At 43.6% G+C, this 18,827-nt stretch overlaps 49 non-coding genes across 49 annotated transcripts; 24 read left to right on the top strand and 25 right to left on the bottom strand.

The window, feature by feature from the left end:
• Positions 1–236: 236 nt before the first annotated feature.
• On the bottom strand, positions 237–308 carry Trnaq-cug (transfer RNA glutamine (anticodon CUG)). Its single transcript has one exon. It is a non-coding gene; the product is annotated as a tRNA-Gln (tRNA).
• A 248-nt stretch (positions 309–556) lies between these two features.
• Trnay-gua (transfer RNA tyrosine (anticodon GUA)) lies at positions 557–645 on the top strand. The gene is given in 2 exon segments: positions 557–593; positions 610–645. It is a non-coding gene; the product is annotated as a tRNA-Tyr (tRNA).
• Positions 646–1,003: 358 nt separating this feature from the next.
• Trnaq-cug (transfer RNA glutamine (anticodon CUG)) lies at positions 1,004–1,075 on the bottom strand. Its single transcript has one exon. It is a non-coding gene; the product is annotated as a tRNA-Gln (tRNA).
• Positions 1,076–1,323: 248 nt separating this feature from the next.
• On the top strand, positions 1,324–1,412 carry Trnay-gua (transfer RNA tyrosine (anticodon GUA)). The gene is given in 2 exon segments: positions 1,324–1,360; positions 1,377–1,412. It is a non-coding gene; the product is annotated as a tRNA-Tyr (tRNA).
• Positions 1,413–1,770: 358 nt separating this feature from the next.
• Positions 1,771–1,842, bottom strand: Trnaq-cug (transfer RNA glutamine (anticodon CUG)). The gene has a single exon. It is a non-coding gene; the product is annotated as a tRNA-Gln (tRNA).
• Positions 1,843–2,090: 248 nt separating this feature from the next.
• Trnay-gua (transfer RNA tyrosine (anticodon GUA)) lies at positions 2,091–2,179 on the top strand. The gene is given in 2 exon segments: positions 2,091–2,127; positions 2,144–2,179. It is a non-coding gene; the product is annotated as a tRNA-Tyr (tRNA).
• A 358-nt stretch (positions 2,180–2,537) lies between these two features.
• Positions 2,538–2,609, bottom strand: Trnaq-cug (transfer RNA glutamine (anticodon CUG)). The gene has a single exon. It is a non-coding gene; the product is annotated as a tRNA-Gln (tRNA).
• Positions 2,610–2,857: 248 nt separating this feature from the next.
• Trnay-gua (transfer RNA tyrosine (anticodon GUA)) lies at positions 2,858–2,946 on the top strand. Its single transcript is given in 2 exon segments — positions 2,858–2,894; positions 2,911–2,946. It is a non-coding gene; the product is annotated as a tRNA-Tyr (tRNA).
• A 358-nt stretch (positions 2,947–3,304) lies between these two features.
• Positions 3,305–3,376, bottom strand: Trnaq-cug (transfer RNA glutamine (anticodon CUG)). The gene has a single exon. It is a non-coding gene; the product is annotated as a tRNA-Gln (tRNA).
• Positions 3,377–3,624: 248 nt separating this feature from the next.
• On the top strand, positions 3,625–3,713 carry Trnay-gua (transfer RNA tyrosine (anticodon GUA)). The gene is given in 2 exon segments: positions 3,625–3,661; positions 3,678–3,713. It is a non-coding gene; the product is annotated as a tRNA-Tyr (tRNA).
• Positions 3,714–4,071: 358 nt separating this feature from the next.
• Positions 4,072–4,143, bottom strand: Trnaq-cug (transfer RNA glutamine (anticodon CUG)). The gene has a single exon. It is a non-coding gene; the product is annotated as a tRNA-Gln (tRNA).
• Positions 4,144–4,391: 248 nt separating this feature from the next.
• Trnay-gua (transfer RNA tyrosine (anticodon GUA)) lies at positions 4,392–4,480 on the top strand. The gene is given in 2 exon segments: positions 4,392–4,428; positions 4,445–4,480. It is a non-coding gene; the product is annotated as a tRNA-Tyr (tRNA).
• Positions 4,481–4,838: 358 nt separating this feature from the next.
• Positions 4,839–4,910, bottom strand: Trnaq-cug (transfer RNA glutamine (anticodon CUG)). Its single transcript has one exon. It is a non-coding gene; the product is annotated as a tRNA-Gln (tRNA).
• Positions 4,911–5,158: 248 nt separating this feature from the next.
• On the top strand, positions 5,159–5,247 carry Trnay-gua (transfer RNA tyrosine (anticodon GUA)). The gene is given in 2 exon segments: positions 5,159–5,195; positions 5,212–5,247. It is a non-coding gene; the product is annotated as a tRNA-Tyr (tRNA).
• A 358-nt stretch (positions 5,248–5,605) lies between these two features.
• Trnaq-cug (transfer RNA glutamine (anticodon CUG)) lies at positions 5,606–5,677 on the bottom strand. Its single transcript has one exon. It is a non-coding gene; the product is annotated as a tRNA-Gln (tRNA).
• Positions 5,678–5,925: 248 nt separating this feature from the next.
• On the top strand, positions 5,926–6,014 carry Trnay-gua (transfer RNA tyrosine (anticodon GUA)). The gene is given in 2 exon segments: positions 5,926–5,962; positions 5,979–6,014. It is a non-coding gene; the product is annotated as a tRNA-Tyr (tRNA).
• Positions 6,015–6,372: 358 nt separating this feature from the next.
• On the bottom strand, positions 6,373–6,444 carry Trnaq-cug (transfer RNA glutamine (anticodon CUG)). The gene has a single exon. It is a non-coding gene; the product is annotated as a tRNA-Gln (tRNA).
• Positions 6,445–6,692: 248 nt separating this feature from the next.
• On the top strand, positions 6,693–6,781 carry Trnay-gua (transfer RNA tyrosine (anticodon GUA)). The gene is given in 2 exon segments: positions 6,693–6,729; positions 6,746–6,781. It is a non-coding gene; the product is annotated as a tRNA-Tyr (tRNA).
• A 358-nt stretch (positions 6,782–7,139) lies between these two features.
• Trnaq-cug (transfer RNA glutamine (anticodon CUG)) lies at positions 7,140–7,211 on the bottom strand. The gene has a single exon. It is a non-coding gene; the product is annotated as a tRNA-Gln (tRNA).
• A 248-nt stretch (positions 7,212–7,459) lies between these two features.
• Positions 7,460–7,548, top strand: Trnay-gua (transfer RNA tyrosine (anticodon GUA)). Its single transcript is given in 2 exon segments — positions 7,460–7,496; positions 7,513–7,548. It is a non-coding gene; the product is annotated as a tRNA-Tyr (tRNA).
• A 358-nt stretch (positions 7,549–7,906) lies between these two features.
• On the bottom strand, positions 7,907–7,978 carry Trnaq-cug (transfer RNA glutamine (anticodon CUG)). The gene has a single exon. It is a non-coding gene; the product is annotated as a tRNA-Gln (tRNA).
• A 248-nt stretch (positions 7,979–8,226) lies between these two features.
• On the top strand, positions 8,227–8,315 carry Trnay-gua (transfer RNA tyrosine (anticodon GUA)). The gene is given in 2 exon segments: positions 8,227–8,263; positions 8,280–8,315. It is a non-coding gene; the product is annotated as a tRNA-Tyr (tRNA).
• Positions 8,316–8,673: 358 nt separating this feature from the next.
• Positions 8,674–8,745, bottom strand: Trnaq-cug (transfer RNA glutamine (anticodon CUG)). The gene has a single exon. It is a non-coding gene; the product is annotated as a tRNA-Gln (tRNA).
• Positions 8,746–8,993: 248 nt separating this feature from the next.
• Positions 8,994–9,082, top strand: Trnay-gua (transfer RNA tyrosine (anticodon GUA)). Its single transcript is given in 2 exon segments — positions 8,994–9,030; positions 9,047–9,082. It is a non-coding gene; the product is annotated as a tRNA-Tyr (tRNA).
• Positions 9,083–9,440: 358 nt separating this feature from the next.
• On the bottom strand, positions 9,441–9,512 carry Trnaq-cug (transfer RNA glutamine (anticodon CUG)). The gene has a single exon. It is a non-coding gene; the product is annotated as a tRNA-Gln (tRNA).
• Positions 9,513–9,760: 248 nt separating this feature from the next.
• Trnay-gua (transfer RNA tyrosine (anticodon GUA)) lies at positions 9,761–9,849 on the top strand. Its single transcript is given in 2 exon segments — positions 9,761–9,797; positions 9,814–9,849. It is a non-coding gene; the product is annotated as a tRNA-Tyr (tRNA).
• Positions 9,850–10,207: 358 nt separating this feature from the next.
• On the bottom strand, positions 10,208–10,279 carry Trnaq-cug (transfer RNA glutamine (anticodon CUG)). The gene has a single exon. It is a non-coding gene; the product is annotated as a tRNA-Gln (tRNA).
• A 248-nt stretch (positions 10,280–10,527) lies between these two features.
• On the top strand, positions 10,528–10,616 carry Trnay-gua (transfer RNA tyrosine (anticodon GUA)). Its single transcript is given in 2 exon segments — positions 10,528–10,564; positions 10,581–10,616. It is a non-coding gene; the product is annotated as a tRNA-Tyr (tRNA).
• Positions 10,617–10,974: 358 nt separating this feature from the next.
• Trnaq-cug (transfer RNA glutamine (anticodon CUG)) lies at positions 10,975–11,046 on the bottom strand. Its single transcript has one exon. It is a non-coding gene; the product is annotated as a tRNA-Gln (tRNA).
• Positions 11,047–11,294: 248 nt separating this feature from the next.
• Trnay-gua (transfer RNA tyrosine (anticodon GUA)) lies at positions 11,295–11,383 on the top strand. The gene is given in 2 exon segments: positions 11,295–11,331; positions 11,348–11,383. It is a non-coding gene; the product is annotated as a tRNA-Tyr (tRNA).
• A 358-nt stretch (positions 11,384–11,741) lies between these two features.
• On the bottom strand, positions 11,742–11,813 carry Trnaq-cug (transfer RNA glutamine (anticodon CUG)). The gene has a single exon. It is a non-coding gene; the product is annotated as a tRNA-Gln (tRNA).
• A 248-nt stretch (positions 11,814–12,061) lies between these two features.
• Trnay-gua (transfer RNA tyrosine (anticodon GUA)) lies at positions 12,062–12,150 on the top strand. The gene is given in 2 exon segments: positions 12,062–12,098; positions 12,115–12,150. It is a non-coding gene; the product is annotated as a tRNA-Tyr (tRNA).
• A 358-nt stretch (positions 12,151–12,508) lies between these two features.
• Positions 12,509–12,580, bottom strand: Trnaq-cug (transfer RNA glutamine (anticodon CUG)). The gene has a single exon. It is a non-coding gene; the product is annotated as a tRNA-Gln (tRNA).
• Positions 12,581–12,828: 248 nt separating this feature from the next.
• On the top strand, positions 12,829–12,917 carry Trnay-gua (transfer RNA tyrosine (anticodon GUA)). The gene is given in 2 exon segments: positions 12,829–12,865; positions 12,882–12,917. It is a non-coding gene; the product is annotated as a tRNA-Tyr (tRNA).
• A 358-nt stretch (positions 12,918–13,275) lies between these two features.
• Trnaq-cug (transfer RNA glutamine (anticodon CUG)) lies at positions 13,276–13,347 on the bottom strand. Its single transcript has one exon. It is a non-coding gene; the product is annotated as a tRNA-Gln (tRNA).
• A 248-nt stretch (positions 13,348–13,595) lies between these two features.
• On the top strand, positions 13,596–13,684 carry Trnay-gua (transfer RNA tyrosine (anticodon GUA)). Its single transcript is given in 2 exon segments — positions 13,596–13,632; positions 13,649–13,684. It is a non-coding gene; the product is annotated as a tRNA-Tyr (tRNA).
• Positions 13,685–14,042: 358 nt separating this feature from the next.
• Trnaq-cug (transfer RNA glutamine (anticodon CUG)) lies at positions 14,043–14,114 on the bottom strand. Its single transcript has one exon. It is a non-coding gene; the product is annotated as a tRNA-Gln (tRNA).
• A 248-nt stretch (positions 14,115–14,362) lies between these two features.
• Positions 14,363–14,451, top strand: Trnay-gua (transfer RNA tyrosine (anticodon GUA)). Its single transcript is given in 2 exon segments — positions 14,363–14,399; positions 14,416–14,451. It is a non-coding gene; the product is annotated as a tRNA-Tyr (tRNA).
• Positions 14,452–14,809: 358 nt separating this feature from the next.
• Trnaq-cug (transfer RNA glutamine (anticodon CUG)) lies at positions 14,810–14,881 on the bottom strand. Its single transcript has one exon. It is a non-coding gene; the product is annotated as a tRNA-Gln (tRNA).
• Positions 14,882–15,129: 248 nt separating this feature from the next.
• On the top strand, positions 15,130–15,218 carry Trnay-gua (transfer RNA tyrosine (anticodon GUA)). The gene is given in 2 exon segments: positions 15,130–15,166; positions 15,183–15,218. It is a non-coding gene; the product is annotated as a tRNA-Tyr (tRNA).
• A 358-nt stretch (positions 15,219–15,576) lies between these two features.
• On the bottom strand, positions 15,577–15,648 carry Trnaq-cug (transfer RNA glutamine (anticodon CUG)). Its single transcript has one exon. It is a non-coding gene; the product is annotated as a tRNA-Gln (tRNA).
• Positions 15,649–15,896: 248 nt separating this feature from the next.
• On the top strand, positions 15,897–15,985 carry Trnay-gua (transfer RNA tyrosine (anticodon GUA)). The gene is given in 2 exon segments: positions 15,897–15,933; positions 15,950–15,985. It is a non-coding gene; the product is annotated as a tRNA-Tyr (tRNA).
• A 358-nt stretch (positions 15,986–16,343) lies between these two features.
• On the bottom strand, positions 16,344–16,415 carry Trnaq-cug (transfer RNA glutamine (anticodon CUG)). Its single transcript has one exon. It is a non-coding gene; the product is annotated as a tRNA-Gln (tRNA).
• Positions 16,416–16,663: 248 nt separating this feature from the next.
• Trnay-gua (transfer RNA tyrosine (anticodon GUA)) lies at positions 16,664–16,752 on the top strand. Its single transcript is given in 2 exon segments — positions 16,664–16,700; positions 16,717–16,752. It is a non-coding gene; the product is annotated as a tRNA-Tyr (tRNA).
• Positions 16,753–17,110: 358 nt separating this feature from the next.
• Positions 17,111–17,182, bottom strand: Trnaq-cug (transfer RNA glutamine (anticodon CUG)). Its single transcript has one exon. It is a non-coding gene; the product is annotated as a tRNA-Gln (tRNA).
• Positions 17,183–17,430: 248 nt separating this feature from the next.
• Positions 17,431–17,519, top strand: Trnay-gua (transfer RNA tyrosine (anticodon GUA)). The gene is given in 2 exon segments: positions 17,431–17,467; positions 17,484–17,519. It is a non-coding gene; the product is annotated as a tRNA-Tyr (tRNA).
• Positions 17,520–17,877: 358 nt separating this feature from the next.
• Positions 17,878–17,949, bottom strand: Trnaq-cug (transfer RNA glutamine (anticodon CUG)). The gene has a single exon. It is a non-coding gene; the product is annotated as a tRNA-Gln (tRNA).
• A 248-nt stretch (positions 17,950–18,197) lies between these two features.
• Trnay-gua (transfer RNA tyrosine (anticodon GUA)) lies at positions 18,198–18,286 on the top strand. The gene is given in 2 exon segments: positions 18,198–18,234; positions 18,251–18,286. It is a non-coding gene; the product is annotated as a tRNA-Tyr (tRNA).
• Positions 18,287–18,644: 358 nt separating this feature from the next.
• Positions 18,645–18,716, bottom strand: Trnaq-cug (transfer RNA glutamine (anticodon CUG)). Its single transcript has one exon. It is a non-coding gene; the product is annotated as a tRNA-Gln (tRNA).
• Positions 18,717–18,827: the final 111 nt, after the last annotated feature.

Below are 18,827 nucleotides of genomic sequence, written 5' to 3' on the forward strand. Positions count from 1 at the left end.
ATCATGGGATTCTTAGCCTTCGTAGGATAATGATATTTCTTCGAATTATAGTAAAATTGCTTGCTCTTACAGGCATTACTCGTTTAATGTGCTATATAGGTCACATAGTCGCACCAATATTCAGCCGTTTCATAGACATCTCGTTTTTAATACAAACGTAGAAACTACACCCCTGAGGCTATCGCTGCTACTTCCTCGGCGAGAAACGCTTATTACAGAAAATTTAGACTAAACGAAGGTTCCACCGAGATTCGAACTCGGATCGCTGGATTCAGAGTCCAGAGTGCTAACCGTTACACCATGGAACCAGACAGGAGAATGGGACTCGTAAATACACTTAGCAGTGTTCTGACGTACTTCAGACACTTCCTACTTGCATTTTTTAACCTAATTGACACGATCGAGCATTATAAAACTTAATCTGGGCAATGTTTGCACTTGCAGCCGATGACTGCATTTCCTGTGCGTCTGTATGGCAGCGCTGAGTAGCAGTGTGTGGAAACGAAAGACAGGGACGGACGTAAAGCAATCAGTACGAATAAGAAAGTATGCAGAGCCTCTGGTAGCTCAGTTGGTAGAGCGGTGGACTGTAGTGGAGGATTCACAGTTATCTATAGGTCGCTGGTTCAAATCCGGCCCAGAGGACTGTTTTTCTAATCTCAGGAGCAAAGAGGCTCCAGAGCATGCCCACTCGGTCAGAACCTCCCTATGTTTTAAACCTATTTTAAAGGAAATTCATTTGCTCAGCTTCTAGTAGCTAGTTGATAATCATGGGATTCTTAGCCTTCGTAGGATAATGATATTTCTTCGAATTATAGTAAAATTGCTTGCTCTTACAGGCATTACTCGTTTAATGTGCTATATAGGTCACATAGTCGCACCAATATTCAGCCGTTTCATAGACATCTCGTTTTTAATACAAACGTAGAAACTACACCCCTGAGGCTATCGCTGCTACTTCCTCGGCGAGAAACGCTTATTACAGAAAATTTAGACTAAACGAAGGTTCCACCGAGATTCGAACTCGGATCGCTGGATTCAGAGTCCAGAGTGCTAACCGTTACACCATGGAACCAGACAGGAGAATGGGACTCGTAAATACACTTAGCAGTGTTCTGACGTACTTCAGACACTTCCTACTTGCATTTTTTAACCTAATTGACACGATCGAGCATTATAAAACTTAATCTGGGCAATGTTTGCACTTGCAGCCGATGACTGCATTTCCTGTGCGTCTGTATGGCAGCGCTGAGTAGCAGTGTGTGGAAACGAAAGACAGGGACGGACGTAAAGCAATCAGTACGAATAAGAAAGTATGCAGAGCCTCTGGTAGCTCAGTTGGTAGAGCGGTGGACTGTAGTGGAGGATTCACAGTTATCCATAGGTCGCTGGTTCAAATCCGGCCCAGAGGACTGTTTTTCTAATCTCAGGAGCAAAGAGGCTCCAGAGCATGCCCACTCGGTCAGAACCTCCCTATGTTTTAAACCTATTTTAAAGGAAATTCATTTGCTCAGCTTCTAGTAGCTAGTTGATAATCATGGGATTCTTAGCCTTCGTAGGATAATGATATTTCTTCGAATTATAGTAAAATTGCTTGCTCTTACAGGCATTACTCGTTTAATGTGCTATATAGGTCACATAGTCGCACCAATATTCAGCCGTTTCATAGACATCTCGTTTTTAATACAAACGTAGAAACTACACCCCTGAGGCTATCGCTGCTACTTCCTCGGCGAGAAACGCTTATTACAGAAAATTTAGACTAAACGAAGGTTCCACCGAGATTCGAACTCGGATCGCTGGATTCAGAGTCCAGAGTGCTAACCGTTACACCATGGAACCAGACAGGAGAATGGGACTCGTAAATACACTTAGCAGTGTTCTGACGTACTTCAGACACTTCCTACTTGCATTTTTTAACCTAATTGACACGATCGAGCATTATAAAACTTAATCTGGGCAATGTTTGCACTTGCAGCCGATGACTGCATTTCCTGTGCGTCTGTATGGCAGCGCTGAGTAGCAGTGTGTGGAAACGAAAGACAGGGACGGACGTAAAGCAATCAGTACGAATAAGAAAGTATGCAGAGCCTCTGGTAGCTCAGTTGGTAGAGCGGTGGACTGTAGTGGAGGATTCACAGTTATCCATAGGTCGCTGGTTCAAATCCGGCCCAGAGGACTGTTTTTCTAATCTCAGGAGCAAAGAGGCTCCAGAGCATGCCCACTCGGTCAGAACCTCCCTATGTTTTAAACCTATTTTAAAGGAAATTCATTTGCTCAGCTTCTAGTAGCTAGTTGATAATCATGGGATTCTTAGCCTTCGTAGGATAATGATATTTCTTCGAATTATAGTAAAATTGCTTGCTCTTACAGGCATTACTCGTTTAATGTGCTATATAGGTCACATAGTCGCACCAATATTCAGCCGTTTCATAGACATCTCGTTTTTAATACAAACGTAGAAACTACACCCCTGAGGCTATCGCTGCTACTTCCTCGGCGAGAAACGCTTATTACAGAAAATTTAGACTAAACGAAGGTTCCACCGAGATTCGAACTCGGATCGCTGGATTCAGAGTCCAGAGTGCTAACCGTTACACCATGGAACCAGACAGGAGAATGGGACTCGTAAATACACTTAGCAGTGTTCTGACGTACTTCAGACACTTCCTACTTGCATTTTTTAACCTAATTGACACGATCGAGCATTATAAAACTTAATCTGGGCAATGTTTGCACTTGCAGCCGATGACTGCATTTCCTGTGCGTCTGTATGGCAGCGCTGAGTAGCAGTGTGTGGAAACGAAAGACAGGGACGGACGTAAAGCAATCAGTACGAATAAGAAAGTATGCAGAGCCTCTGGTAGCTCAGTTGGTAGAGCGGTGGACTGTAGTGGAGGATTCACAGTTATCCATAGGTCGCTGGTTCAAATCCGGCCCAGAGGACTGTTTTTCTAATCTCAGGAGCAAAGAGGCTCCAGAGCATGCCCACTCGGTCAGAACCTCCCTATGTTTTAAACCTATTTTAAAGGAAATTCATTTGCTCAGCTTCTAGTAGCTAGTTGATAATCATGGGATTCTTAGCCTTCGTAGGATAATGATATTTCTTCGAATTATAGTAAAATTGCTTGCTCTTACAGGCATTACTCGTTTAATGTGCTATATAGGTCACATAGTCGCACCAATATTCAGCCGTTTCATAGACATCTCGTTTTTAATACAAACGTAGAAACTACACCCCTGAGGCTATCGCTGCTACTTCCTCGGCGAGAAACGCTTATTACAGAAAATTTAGACTAAACGAAGGTTCCACCGAGATTCGAACTCGGATCGCTGGATTCAGAGTCCAGAGTGCTAACCGTTACACCATGGAACCAGACAGGAGAATGGGACTCGTAAATACACTTAGCAGTGTTCTGACGTACTTCAGACACTTCCTACTTGCATTTTTTAACCTAATTGACACGATCGAGCATTATAAAACTTAATCTGGGCAATGTTTGCACTTGCAGCCGATGACTGCATTTCCTGTGCGTCTGTATGGCAGCGCTGAGTAGCAGTGTGTGGAAACGAAAGACAGGGACGGACGTAAAGCAATCAGTACGAATAAGAAAGTATGCAGAGCCTCTGGTAGCTCAGTTGGTAGAGCGGTGGACTGTAGTGGAGGATTCACAGTTATCCATAGGTCGCTGGTTCAAATCCGGCCCAGAGGACTGTTTTTCTAATCTCAGGAGCAAAGAGGCTCCAGAGCATGCCCACTCGGTCAGAACCTCCCTATGTTTTAAACCTATTTTAAAGGAAATTCATTTGCTCAGCTTCTAGTAGCTAGTTGATAATCATGGGATTCTTAGCCTTCGTAGGATAATGATATTTCTTCGAATTATAGTAAAATTGCTTGCTCTTACAGGCATTACTCGTTTAATGTGCTATATAGGTCACATAGTCGCACCAATATTCAGCCGTTTCATAGACATCTCGTTTTTAATACAAACGTAGAAACTACACCCCTGAGGCTATCGCTGCTACTTCCTCGGCGAGAAACGCTTATTACAGAAAATTTAGACTAAACGAAGGTTCCACCGAGATTCGAACTCGGATCGCTGGATTCAGAGTCCAGAGTGCTAACCGTTACACCATGGAACCAGACAGGAGAATGGGACTCGTAAATACACTTAGCAGTGTTCTGACGTACTTCAGACACTTCCTACTTGCATTTTTTAACCTAATTGACACGATCGAGCATTATAAAACTTAATCTGGGCAATGTTTGCACTTGCAGCCGATGACTGCATTTCCTGTGCGTCTGTATGGCAGCGCTGAGTAGCAGTGTGTGGAAACGAAAGACAGGGACGGACGTAAAGCAATCAGTACGAATAAGAAAGTATGCAGAGCCTCTGGTAGCTCAGTTGGTAGAGCGGTGGACTGTAGTGGAGGATTCACAGTTATCCATAGGTCGCTGGTTCAAATCCGGCCCAGAGGACTGTTTTTCTAATCTCAGGAGCAAAGAGGCTCCAGAGCATGCCCACTCGGTCAGAACCTCCCTATGTTTTAAACCTATTTTAAAGGAAATTCATTTGCTCAGCTTCTAGTAGCTAGTTGATAATCATGGGATTCTTAGCCTTCGTAGGATAATGATATTTCTTCGAATTATAGTAAAATTGCTTGCTCTTACAGGCATTACTCGTTTAATGTGCTATATAGGTCACATAGTCGCACCAATATTCAGCCGTTTCATAGACATCTCGTTTTTAATACAAACGTAGAAACTACACCCCTGAGGCTATCGCTGCTACTTCCTCGGCGAGAAACGCTTATTACAGAAAATTTAGACTAAACGAAGGTTCCACCGAGATTCGAACTCGGATCGCTGGATTCAGAGTCCAGAGTGCTAACCGTTACACCATGGAACCAGACAGGAGAATGGGACTCGTAAATACACTTAGCAGTGTTCTGACGTACTTCAGACACTTCCTACTTGCATTTTTTAACCTAATTGACACGATCGAGCATTATAAAACTTAATCTGGGCAATGTTTGCACTTGCAGCCGATGACTGCATTTCCTGTGCGTCTGTATGGCAGCGCTGAGTAGCAGTGTGTGGAAACGAAAGACAGGGACGGACGTAAAGCAATCAGTACGAATAAGAAAGTATGCAGAGCCTCTGGTAGCTCAGTTGGTAGAGCGGTGGACTGTAGTGGAGGATTCACAGTTATCCATAGGTCGCTGGTTCAAATCCGGCCCAGAGGACTGTTTTTCTAATCTCAGGAGCAAAGAGGCTCCAGAGCATGCCCACTCGGTCAGAACCTCCCTATGTTTTAAACCTATTTTAAAGGAAATTCATTTGCTCAGCTTCTAGTAGCTAGTTGATAATCATGGGATTCTTAGCCTTCGTAGGATAATGATATTTCTTCGAATTATAGTAAAATTGCTTGCTCTTACAGGCATTACTCGTTTAATGTGCTATATAGGTCACATAGTCGCACCAATATTCAGCCGTTTCATAGACATCTCGTTTTTAATACAAACGTAGAAACTACACCCCTGAGGCTATCGCTGCTACTTCCTCGGCGAGAAACGCTTATTACAGAAAATTTAGACTAAACGAAGGTTCCACCGAGATTCGAACTCGGATCGCTGGATTCAGAGTCCAGAGTGCTAACCGTTACACCATGGAACCAGACAGGAGAATGGGACTCGTAAATACACTTAGCAGTGTTCTGACGTACTTCAGACACTTCCTACTTGCATTTTTTAACCTAATTGACACGATCGAGCATTATAAAACTTAATCTGGGCAATGTTTGCACTTGCAGCCGATGACTGCATTTCCTGTGCGTCTGTATGGCAGCGCTGAGTAGCAGTGTGTGGAAACGAAAGACAGGGACGGACGTAAAGCAATCAGTACGAATAAGAAAGTATGCAGAGCCTCTGGTAGCTCAGTTGGTAGAGCGGTGGACTGTAGTGGAGGATTCACAGTTATCCATAGGTCGCTGGTTCAAATCCGGCCCAGAGGACTGTTTTTCTAATCTCAGGAGCAAAGAGGCTCCAGAGCATGCCCACTCGGTCAGAACCTCCCTATGTTTTAAACCTATTTTAAAGGAAATTCATTTGCTCAGCTTCTAGTAGCTAGTTGATAATCATGGGATTCTTAGCCTTCGTAGGATAATGATATTTCTTCGAATTATAGTAAAATTGCTTGCTCTTACAGGCATTACTCGTTTAATGTGCTATATAGGTCACATAGTCGCACCAATATTCAGCCGTTTCATAGACATCTCGTTTTTAATACAAACGTAGAAACTACACCCCTGAGGCTATCGCTGCTACTTCCTCGGCGAGAAACGCTTATTACAGAAAATTTAGACTAAACGAAGGTTCCACCGAGATTCGAACTCGGATCGCTGGATTCAGAGTCCAGAGTGCTAACCGTTACACCATGGAACCAGACAGGAGAATGGGACTCGTAAATACACTTAGCAGTGTTCTGACGTACTTCAGACACTTCCTACTTGCATTTTTTAACCTAATTGACACGATCGAGCATTATAAAACTTAATCTGGGCAATGTTTGCACTTGCAGCCGATGACTGCATTTCCTGTGCGTCTGTATGGCAGCGCTGAGTAGCAGTGTGTGGAAACGAAAGACAGGGACGGACGTAAAGCAATCAGTACGAATAAGAAAGTATGCAGAGCCTCTGGTAGCTCAGTTGGTAGAGCGGTGGACTGTAGTGGAGGATTCACAGTTATCCATAGGTCGCTGGTTCAAATCCGGCCCAGAGGACTGTTTTTCTAATCTCAGGAGCAAAGAGGCTCCAGAGCATGCCCACTCGGTCAGAACCTCCCTATGTTTTAAACCTATTTTAAAGGAAATTCATTTGCTCAGCTTCTAGTAGCTAGTTGATAATCATGGGATTCTTAGCCTTCGTAGGATAATGATATTTCTTCGAATTATAGTAAAATTGCTTGCTCTTACAGGCATTACTCGTTTAATGTGCTATATAGGTCACATAGTCGCACCAATATTCAGCCGTTTCATAGACATCTCGTTTTTAATACAAACGTAGAAACTACACCCCTGAGGCTATCGCTGCTACTTCCTCGGCGAGAAACGCTTATTACAGAAAATTTAGACTAAACGAAGGTTCCACCGAGATTCGAACTCGGATCGCTGGATTCAGAGTCCAGAGTGCTAACCGTTACACCATGGAACCACACAGGAGAATGGGACTCGTAAATACACTTAGCAGTGTTCTGACGTACTTCAGACACTTCCTACTTGCATTTTTTAACCTAATTGACACGATCGAGCATTATAAAACTTAATCTGGGCAATGTTTGCACTTGCAGCCGATGACTGCATTTCCTGTGCGTCTGTATGGCAGCGCTGAGTAGCAGTGTGTGGAAACGAAAGACAGGGACGGACGTAAAGCAATCAGTACGAATAAGAAAGTATGCAGAGCCTCTGGTAGCTCAGTTGGTAGAGCGGTGGACTGTAGTGGAGGATTCACAGTTATCCATAGGTCGCTGGTTCAAATCCGGCCCAGAGGACTGTTTTTCTAATCTCAGGAGCAAAGAGGCTCCAGAGCATGCCCACTCGGTCAGAACCTCCCTATGTTTTAAACCTATTTTAAAGGAAATTCATTTGCTCAGCTTCTAGTAGCTAGTTGATAATCATGGGATTCTTAGCCTTCGTAGGATAATGATATTTCTTCGAATTATAGTAAAATTGCTTGCTCTTACAGGCATTACTCGTTTAATGTGCTATATAGGTCACATAGTCGCACCAATATTCAGCCGTTTCATAGACATCTCGTTTTTAATACAAACGTAGAAACTACACCCCTGAGGCTATCGCTGCTACTTCCTCGGCGAGAAACGCTTATTACAGAAAATTTAGACTAAACGAAGGTTCCACCGAGATTCGAACTCGGATCGCTGGATTCAGAGTCCAGAGTGCTAACCGTTACACCATGGAACCAGACAGGAGAATGGGACTCGTAAATACACTTAGCAGTGTTCTGACGTACTTCAGACACTTCCTACTTGCATTTTTTAACCTAATTGACACGATCGAGCATTATAAAACTTAATCTGGGCAATGTTTGCACTTGCAGCCGATGACTGCATTTCCTGTGCGTCTGTATGGCAGCGCTGAGTAGCAGTGTGTGGAAACGAAAGACAGGGACGGACGTAAAGCAATCAGTACGAATAAGAAAGTATGCAGAGCCTCTGGTAGCTCAGTTGGTAGAGCGGTGGACTGTAGTGGAGGATTCACAGTTATCCATAGGTCGCTGGTTCAAATCCGGCCCAGAGGACTGTTTTTCTAATCTCAGGAGCAAAGAGGCTCCAGAGCATGCCCACTCGGTCAGAACCTCCCTATGTTTTAAACCTATTTTAAAGGAAATTCATTTGCTCAGCTTCTAGTAGCTAGTTGATAATCATGGGATTCTTAGCCTTCGTAGGATAATGATATTTCTTCGAATTATAGTAAAATTGCTTGCTCTTACAGGCATTACTCGTTTAATGTGCTATATAGGTCACATAGTCGCACCAATATTCAGCCGTTTCATAGACATCTCGTTTTTAATACAAACGTAGAAACTACACCCCTGAGGCTATCGCTGCTACTTCCTCGGCGAGAAACGCTTATTACAGAAAATTTAGACTAAACGAAGGTTCCACCGAGATTCGAACTCGGATCGCTGGATTCAGAGTCCAGAGTGCTAACCGTTACACCATGGAACCACACAGGAGAATGGGACTCGTAAATACACTTAGCAGTGTTCTGACGTACTTCAGACACTTCCTACTTGCATTTTTTAACCTAATTGACACGATCGAGCATTATAAAACTTAATCTGGGCAATGTTTGCACTTGCAGCCGATGACTGCATTTCCTGTGCGTCTGTATGGCAGCGCTGAGTAGCAGTGTGTGGAAACGAAAGACAGGGACGGACGTAAAGCAATCAGTACGAATAAGAAAGTATGCAGAGCCTCTGGTAGCTCAGTTGGTAGAGCGGTGGACTGTAGTGGAGGATTCACAGTTATCCATAGGTCGCTGGTTCAAATCCGGCCCAGAGGACTGTTTTTCTAATCTCAGGAGCAAAGAGGCTCCAGAGCATGCCCACTCGGTCAGAACCTCCCTATGTTTTAAACCTATTTTAAAGGAAATTCATTTGCTCAGCTTCTAGTAGCTAGTTGATAATCATGGGATTCTTAGCCTTCGTAGGATAATGATATTTCTTCGAATTATAGTAAAATTGCTTGCTCTTACAGGCATTACTCGTTTAATGTGCTATATAGGTCACATAGTCGCACCAATATTCAGCCGTTTCATAGACATCTCGTTTTTAATACAAACGTAGAAACTACACCCCTGAGGCTATCGCTGCTACTTCCTCGGCGAGAAACGCTTATTACAGAAAATTTAGACTAAACGAAGGTTCCACCGAGATTCGAACTCGGATCGCTGGATTCAGAGTCCAGAGTGCTAACCGTTACACCATGGAACCAGACAGGAGAATGGGACTCGTAAATACACTTAGCAGTGTTCTGACGTACTTCAGACACTTCCTACTTGCATTTTTTAACCTAATTGACACGATCGAGCATTATAAAACTTAATCTGGGCAATGTTTGCACTTGCAGCCGATGACTGCATTTCCTGTGCGTCTGTATGGCAGCGCTGAGTAGCAGTGTGTGGAAACGAAAGACAGGGACGGACGTAAAGCAATCAGTACGAATAAGAAAGTATGCAGAGCCTCTGGTAGCTCAGTTGGTAGAGCGGTGGACTGTAGTGGAGGATTCACAGTTATCCATAGGTCGCTGGTTCAAATCCGGCCCAGAGGACTGTTTTTCTAATCTCAGGAGCAAAGAGGCTCCAGAGCATGCCCACTCGGTCAGAACCTCCCTATGTTTTAAACCTATTTTAAAGGAAATTCATTTGCTCAGCTTCTAGTAGCTAGTTGATAATCATGGGATTCTTAGCCTTCGTAGGATAATGATATTTCTTCGAATTATAGTAAAATTGCTTGCTCTTACAGGCATTACTCGTTTAATGTGCTATATAGGTCACATAGTCGCACCAATATTCAGCCGTTTCATAGACATCTCGTTTTTAATACAAACGTAGAAACTACACCCCTGAGGCTATCGCTGCTACTTCCTCGGCGAGAAACGCTTATTACAGAAAATTTAGACTAAACGAAGGTTCCACCGAGATTCGAACTCGGATCGCTGGATTCAGAGTCCAGAGTGCTAACCGTTACACCATGGAACCAGACAGGAGAATGGGACTCGTAAATACACTTAGCAGTGTTCTGACGTACTTCAGACACTTCCTACTTGCATTTTTTAACCTAATTGACACGATCGAGCATTATAAAACTTAATCTGGGCAATGTTTGCACTTGCAGCCGATGACTGCATTTCCTGTGCGTCTGTATGGCAGCGCTGAGTAGCAGTGTGTGGAAACGAAAGACAGGGACGGACGTAAAGCAATCAGTACGAATAAGAAAGTATGCAGAGCCTCTGGTAGCTCAGTTGGTAGAGCGGTGGACTGTAGTGGAGGATTCACAGTTATCCATAGGTCGCTGGTTCAAATCCGGCCCAGAGGACTGTTTTTCTAATCTCAGGAGCAAAGAGGCTCCAGAGCATGCCCACTCGGTCAGAACCTCCCTATGTTTTAAACCTATTTTAAAGGAAATTCATTTGCTCAGCTTCTAGTAGCTAGTTGATAATCATGGGATTCTTAGCCTTCGTAGGATAATGATATTTCTTCGAATTATAGTAAAATTGCTTGCTCTTACAGGCATTACTCGTTTAATGTGCTATATAGGTCACATAGTCGCACCAATATTCAGCCGTTTCATAGACATCTCGTTTTTAATACAAACGTAGAAACTACACCCCTGAGGCTATCGCTGCTACTTCCTCGGCGAGAAACGCTTATTACAGAAAATTTAGACTAAACGAAGGTTCCACCGAGATTCGAACTCGGATCGCTGGATTCAGAGTCCAGAGTGCTAACCGTTACACCATGGAACCAGACAGGAGAATGGGACTCGTAAATACACTTAGCAGTGTTCTGACGTACTTCAGACACTTCCTACTTGCATTTTTTAACCTAATTGACACGATCGAGCATTATAAAACTTAATCTGGGCAATGTTTGCACTTGCAGCCGATGACTGCATTTCCTGTGCGTCTGTATGGCAGCGCTGAGTAGCAGTGTGTGGAAACGAAAGACAGGGACGGACGTAAAGCAATCAGTACGAATAAGAAAGTATGCAGAGCCTCTGGTAGCTCAGTTGGTAGAGCGGTGGACTGTAGTGGAGGATTCACAGTTATCCATAGGTCGCTGGTTCAAATCCGGCCCAGAGGACTGTTTTTCTAATCTCAGGAGCAAAGAGGCTCCAGAGCATGCCCACTCGGTCAGAACCTCCCTATGTTTTAAACCTATTTTAAAGGAAATTCATTTGCTCAGCTTCTAGTAGCTAGTTGATAATCATGGGATTCTTAGCCTTCGTAGGATAATGATATTTCTTCGAATTATAGTAAAATTGCTTGCTCTTACAGGCATTACTCGTTTAATGTGCTATATAGGTCACATAGTCGCACCAATATTCAGCCGTTTCATAGACATCTCGTTTTTAATACAAACGTAGAAACTACACCCCTGAGGCTATCGCTGCTACTTCCTCGGCGAGAAACGCTTATTACAGAAAATTTAGACTAAACGAAGGTTCCACCGAGATTCGAACTCGGATCGCTGGATTCAGAGTCCAGAGTGCTAACCGTTACACCATGGAACCAGACAGGAGAATGGGACTCGTAAATACACTTAGCAGTGTTCTGACGTACTTCAGACACTTCCTACTTGCATTTTTTAACCTAATTGACACGATCGAGCATTATAAAACTTAATCTGGGCAATGTTTGCACTTGCAGCCGATGACTGCATTTCCTGTGCGTCTGTATGGCAGCGCTGAGTAGCAGTGTGTGGAAACGAAAGACAGGGACGGACGTAAAGCAATCAGTACGAATAAGAAAGTATGCAGAGCCTCTGGTAGCTCAGTTGGTAGAGCGGTGGACTGTAGTGGAGGATTCACAGTTATCCATAGGTCGCTGGTTCAAATCCGGCCCAGAGGACTGTTTTTCTAATCTCAGGAGCAAAGAGGCTCCAGAGCATGCCCACTCGGTCAGAACCTCCCTATGTTTTAAACCTATTTTAAAGGAAATTCATTTGCTCAGCTTCTAGTAGCTAGTTGATAATCATGGGATTCTTAGCCTTCGTAGGATAATGATATTTCTTCGAATTATAGTAAAATTGCTTGCTCTTACAGGCATTACTCGTTTAATGTGCTATATAGGTCACATAGTCGCACCAATATTCAGCCGTTTCATAGACATCTCGTTTTTAATACAAACGTAGAAACTACACCCCTGAGGCTATCGCTGCTACTTCCTCGGCGAGAAACGCTTATTACAGAAAATTTAGACTAAACGAAGGTTCCACCGAGATTCGAACTCGGATCGCTGGATTCAGAGTCCAGAGTGCTAACCGTTACACCATGGAACCAGACAGGAGAATGGGACTCGTAAATACACTTAGCAGTGTTCTGACGTACTTCAGACACTTCCTACTTGCATTTTTTAACCTAATTGACACGATCGAGCATTATAAAACTTAATCTGGGCAATGTTTGCACTTGCAGCCGATGACTGCATTTCCTGTGCGTCTGTATGGCAGCGCTGAGTAGCAGTGTGTGGAAACGAAAGACAGGGACGGACGTAAAGCAATCAGTACGAATAAGAAAGTATGCAGAGCCTCTGGTAGCTCAGTTGGTAGAGCGGTGGACTGTAGTGGAGGATTCACAGTTATCCATAGGTCGCTGGTTCAAATCCGGCCCAGAGGACTGTTTTTCTAATCTCAGGAGCAAAGAGGCTCCAGAGCATGCCCACTCGGTCAGAACCTCCCTATGTTTTAAACCTATTTTAAAGGAAATTCATTTGCTCAGCTTCTAGTAGCTAGTTGATAATCATGGGATTCTTAGCCTTCGTAGGATAATGATATTTCTTCGAATTATAGTAAAATTGCTTGCTCTTACAGGCATTACTCGTTTAATGTGCTATATAGGTCACATAGTCGCACCAATATTCAGCCGTTTCATAGACATCTCGTTTTTAATACAAACGTAGAAACTACACCCCTGAGGCTATCGCTGCTACTTCCTCGGCGAGAAACGCTTATTACAGAAAATTTAGACTAAACGAAGGTTCCACCGAGATTCGAACTCGGATCGCTGGATTCAGAGTCCAGAGTGCTAACCGTTACACCATGGAACCAGACAGGAGAATGGGACTCGTAAATACACTTAGCAGTGTTCTGACGTACTTCAGACACTTCCTACTTGCATTTTTTAACCTAATTGACACGATCGAGCATTATAAAACTTAATCTGGGCAATGTTTGCACTTGCAGCCGATGACTGCATTTCCTGTGCGTCTGTATGGCAGCGCTGAGTAGCAGTGTGTGGAAACGAAAGACAGGGACGGACGTAAAGCAATCAGTACGAATAAGAAAGTATGCAGAGCCTCTGGTAGCTCAGTTGGTAGAGCGGTGGACTGTAGTGGAGGATTCACAGTTATCCATAGGTCGCTGGTTCAAATCCGGCCCAGAGGACTGTTTTTCTAATCTCAGGAGCAAAGAGGCTCCAGAGCATGCCCACTCGGTCAGAACCTCCCTATGTTTTAAACCTATTTTAAAGGAAATTCATTTGCTCAGCTTCTAGTAGCTAGTTGATAATCATGGGATTCTTAGCCTTCGTAGGATAATGATATTTCTTCGAATTATAGTAAAATTGCTTGCTCTTACAGGCATTACTCGTTTAATGTGCTATATAGGTCACATAGTCGCACCAATATTCAGCCGTTTCATAGACATCTCGTTTTTAATACAAACGTAGAAACTACACCCCTGAGGCTATCGCTGCTACTTCCTCGGCGAGAAACGCTTATTACAGAAAATTTAGACTAAACGAAGGTTCCACCGAGATTCGAACTCGGATCGCTGGATTCAGAGTCCAGAGTGCTAACCGTTACACCATGGAACCAGACAGGAGAATGGGACTCGTAAATACACTTAGCAGTGTTCTGACGTACTTCAGACACTTCCTACTTGCATTTTTTAACCTAATTGACACGATCGAGCATTATAAAACTTAATCTGGGCAATGTTTGCACTTGCAGCCGATGACTGCATTTCCTGTGCGTCTGTATGGCAGCGCTGAGTAGCAGTGTGTGGAAACGAAAGACAGGGACGGACGTAAAGCAATCAGTACGAATAAGAAAGTATGCAGAGCCTCTGGTAGCTCAGTTGGTAGAGCGGTGGACTGTAGTGGAGGATTCACAGTTATCCATAGGTCGCTGGTTCAAATCCGGCCCAGAGGACTGTTTTTCTAATCTCAGGAGCAAAGAGGCTCCAGAGCATGCCCACTCGGTCAGAACCTCCCTATGTTTTAAACCTATTTTAAAGGAAATTCATTTGCTCAGCTTCTAGTAGCTAGTTGATAATCATGGGATTCTTAGCCTTCGTAGGATAATGATATTTCTTCGAATTATAGTAAAATTGCTTGCTCTTACAGGCATTACTCGTTTAATGTGCTATATAGGTCACATAGTCGCACCAATATTCAGCCGTTTCATAGACATCTCGTTTTTAATACAAACGTAGAAACTACACCCCTGAGGCTATCGCTGCTACTTCCTCGGCGAGAAACGCTTATTACAGAAAATTTAGACTAAACGAAGGTTCCACCGAGATTCGAACTCGGATCGCTGGATTCAGAGTCCAGAGTGCTAACCGTTACACCATGGAACCAGACAGGAGAATGGGACTCGTAAATACACTTAGCAGTGTTCTGACGTACTTCAGACACTTCCTACTTGCATTTTTTAACCTAATTGACACGATCGAGCATTATAAAACTTAATCTGGGCAATGTTTGCACTTGCAGCCGATGACTGCATTTCCTGTGCGTCTGTATGGCAGCGCTGAGTAGCAGTGTGTGGAAACGAAAGACAGGGACGGACGTAAAGCAATCAGTACGAATAAGAAAGTATGCAGAGCCTCTGGTAGCTCAGTTGGTAGAGCGGTGGACTGTAGTGGAGGATTCACAGTTATCCATAGGTCGCTGGTTCAAATCCGGCCCAGAGGACTGTTTTTCTAATCTCAGGAGCAAAGAGGCTCCAGAGCATGCCCACTCGGTCAGAACCTCCCTATGTTTTAAACCTATTTTAAAGGAAATTCATTTGCTCAGCTTCTAGTAGCTAGTTGATAATCATGGGATTCTTAGCCTTCGTAGGATAATGATATTTCTTCGAATTATAGTAAAATTGCTTGCTCTTACAGGCATTACTCGTTTAATGTGCTATATAGGTCACATAGTCGCACCAATATTCAGCCGTTTCATAGACATCTCGTTTTTAATACAAACGTAGAAACTACACCCCTGAGGCTATCGCTGCTACTTCCTCGGCGAGAAACGCTTATTACAGAAAATTTAGACTAAACGAAGGTTCCACCGAGATTCGAACTCGGATCGCTGGATTCAGAGTCCAGAGTGCTAACCGTTACACCATGGAACCAGACAGGAGAATGGGACTCGTAAATACACTTAGCAGTGTTCTGACGTACTTCAGACACTTCCTACTTGCATTTTTTAACCTAATTGACACGATCGAGCATTATAAAACTTAATCTGGGCAATGTTTGCACTTGCAGCCGATGACTGCATTTCCTGTGCGTCTGTATGGCAGCGCTGAGTAGCAGTGTGTGGAAACGAAAGACAGGGACGGACGTAAAGCAATCAGTACGAATAAGAAAGTATGCAGAGCCTCTGGTAGCTCAGTTGGTAGAGCGGTGGACTGTAGTGGAGGATTCACAGTTATCCATAGGTCGCTGGTTCAAATCCGGCCCAGAGGACTGTTTTTCTAATCTCAGGAGCAAAGAGGCTCCAGAGCATGCCCACTCGGTCAGAACCTCCCTATGTTTTAAACCTATTTTAAAGGAAATTCATTTGCTCAGCTTCTAGTAGCTAGTTGATAATCATGGGATTCTTAGCCTTCGTAGGATAATGATATTTCTTCGAATTATAGTAAAATTGCTTGCTCTTACAGGCATTACTCGTTTAATGTGCTATATAGGTCACATAGTCGCACCAATATTCAGCCGTTTCATAGACATCTCGTTTTTAATACAAACGTAGAAACTACACCCCTGAGGCTATCGCTGCTACTTCCTCGGCGAGAAACGCTTATTACAGAAAATTTAGACTAAACGAAGGTTCCACCGAGATTCGAACTCGGATCGCTGGATTCAGAGTCCAGAGTGCTAACCGTTACACCATGCAACCAGACAGGAGAATGGGACTCGTAAATACACTTAGCAGTGTTCTGACGTACTTCAGACACTTCCTACTTGCATTTTTTAACCTAATTGACACGATCGAGCATTATAAAACTTAATCTGGGCAATGTTTGCACTTGCAGCCGATGACTGCATTTCCTGTGCGTCTGTATGGCAGCGCTGAGTAGCAGTGTGTGGAAACGAAAGACAGGGACGGACGTAAAGCAATCAGTACGAATAAGAAAGTATGCAGAGCCTCTGGTAGCTCAGTTGGTAGAGCGGTGGACTGTAGTGGAGGATTCACAGTTATCCATAGGTCGCTGGTTCAAATCCGGCCCAGAGGACTGTTTTTCTAATCTCAGGAGCAAAGAGGCTCCAGAGCATGCCCACTCGGTCAGAACCTCCCTATGTTTTAAACCTATTTTAAAGGAAATTCATTTGCTCAGCTTCTAGTAGCTAGTTGATAATCATGGGATTCTTAGCCTTCGTAGGATAATGATATTTCTTCGAATTATAGTAAAATTGCTTGCTCTTACAGGCATTACTCGTTTAATGTGCTATATAGGTCACATAGTCGCACCAATATTCAGCCGTTTCATAGACATCTCGTTTTTAATACAAACGTAGAAACTACACCCCTGAGGCTATCGCTGCTACTTCCTCGGCGAGAAACGCTTATTACAGAAAATTTAGACTAAACGAAGGTTCCACCGAGATTCGAACTCGGATCGCTGGATTCAGAGTCCAGAGTGCTAACCGTTACACCATGGAACCAGACAGGAGAATGGGACTCGTAAATACACTTAGCAGTGTTCTGACGTACTTCAGACACTTCCTACTTGCATTTTTTAACCTAATTGACACGATCGAGCATTATAAAACTTAATCTGGGCAATGTTTGCACTTGCAGCCGATGACTGCATTTCCTGTGCGTCTGTATGGCAGCGCTGAGTAGCAGTGTGTGGAAACGAAAGACAGGGACGGACGTAAAGCAATCAGTACGAATAAGAAAGTATGCAGAGCCTCTGGTAGCTCAGTTGGTAGAGCGGTGGACTGTAGTGGAGGATTCACAGTTATCCATAGGTCGCTGGTTCAAATCCGGCCCAGAGGACTGTTTTTCTAATCTCAGGAGCAAAGAGGCTCCAGAGCATGCCCACTCGGTCAGAACCTCCCTATGTTTTAAACCTATTTTAAAGGAAATTCATTTGCTCAGCTTCTAGTAGCTAGTTGATAATCATGGGATTCTTAGCCTTCGTAGGATAATGATATTTCTTCGAATTATAGTAAAATTGCTTGCTCTTACAGGCATTACTCGTTTAATGTGCTATATAGGTCACATAGTCGCACCAATATTCAGCCGTTTCATAGACATCTCGTTTTTAATACAAACGTAGAAACTACACCCCTGAGGCTATCGCTGCTACTTCCTCGGCGAGAAACGCTTATTACAGAAAATTTAGACTAAACGAAGGTTCCACCGAGATTCGAACTCGGATCGCTGGATTCAGAGTCCAGAGTGCTAACCGTTACACCATGGAACCAGACAGGAGAATGGGACTCGTAAATACACTTAGCAGTGTTCTGACGTACTTCAGACACTTCCTACTTGCATTTTTTAACCTAATTGACACGATCGAGCATTATAAAACTTAATCTGGGCAATGTTTGCACTTGCAGCCGATGACTGCATTTCCTGTGCGTCTGTATGGCAGCGCTGAGTAGCAGTGTGTGGAAACGAAAGACAGGGACGGACGTAAAGCAATCAGTACGAATAAGAAAGTATGCAGAGCCTCTGGTAGCTCAGTTGGTAGAGCGGTGGACTGTAGTGGAGGATTCACAGTTATCCATAGGTCGCTGGTTCAAATCCGGCCCAGAGGACTGTTTTTCTAATCTCAGGAGCAAAGAGGCTCCAGAGCATGCCCACTCGGTCAGAACCTCCCTATGTTTTAAACCTATTTTAAAGGAAATTCATTTGCTCAGCTTCTAGTAGCTAGTTGATAATCATGGGATTCTTAGCCTTCGTAGGATAATGATATTTCTTCGAATTATAGTAAAATTGCTTGCTCTTACAGGCATTACTCGTTTAATGTGCTATATAGGTCACATAGTCGCACCAATATTCAGCCGTTTCATAGACATCTCGTTTTTAATACAAACGTAGAAACTACACCCCTGAGGCTATCGCTGCTACTTCCTCGGCGAGAAACGCTTATTACAGAAAATTTAGACTAAACGAAGGTTCCACCGAGATTCGAACTCGGATCGCTGGATTCAGAGTCCAGAGTGCTAACCGTTACACCATGGAACCAGACAGGAGAATGGGACTCGTAAATACACTTAGCAGTGTTCTGACGTACTTCAGACACTTCCTACTTGCATTTTTTAACCTAATTGACACGATCGAGCATTATAAAACTTA

Source organism: Schistocerca serialis, chromosome 2, assembly GCF_023864345.2.
Source record: "Schistocerca serialis cubense isolate TAMUIC-IGC-003099 chromosome 2, iqSchSeri2.2, whole genome shotgun sequence".
Lineage (NCBI taxonomy): Eukaryota > Metazoa > Arthropoda > Insecta > Orthoptera > Acrididae > Schistocerca > Schistocerca serialis.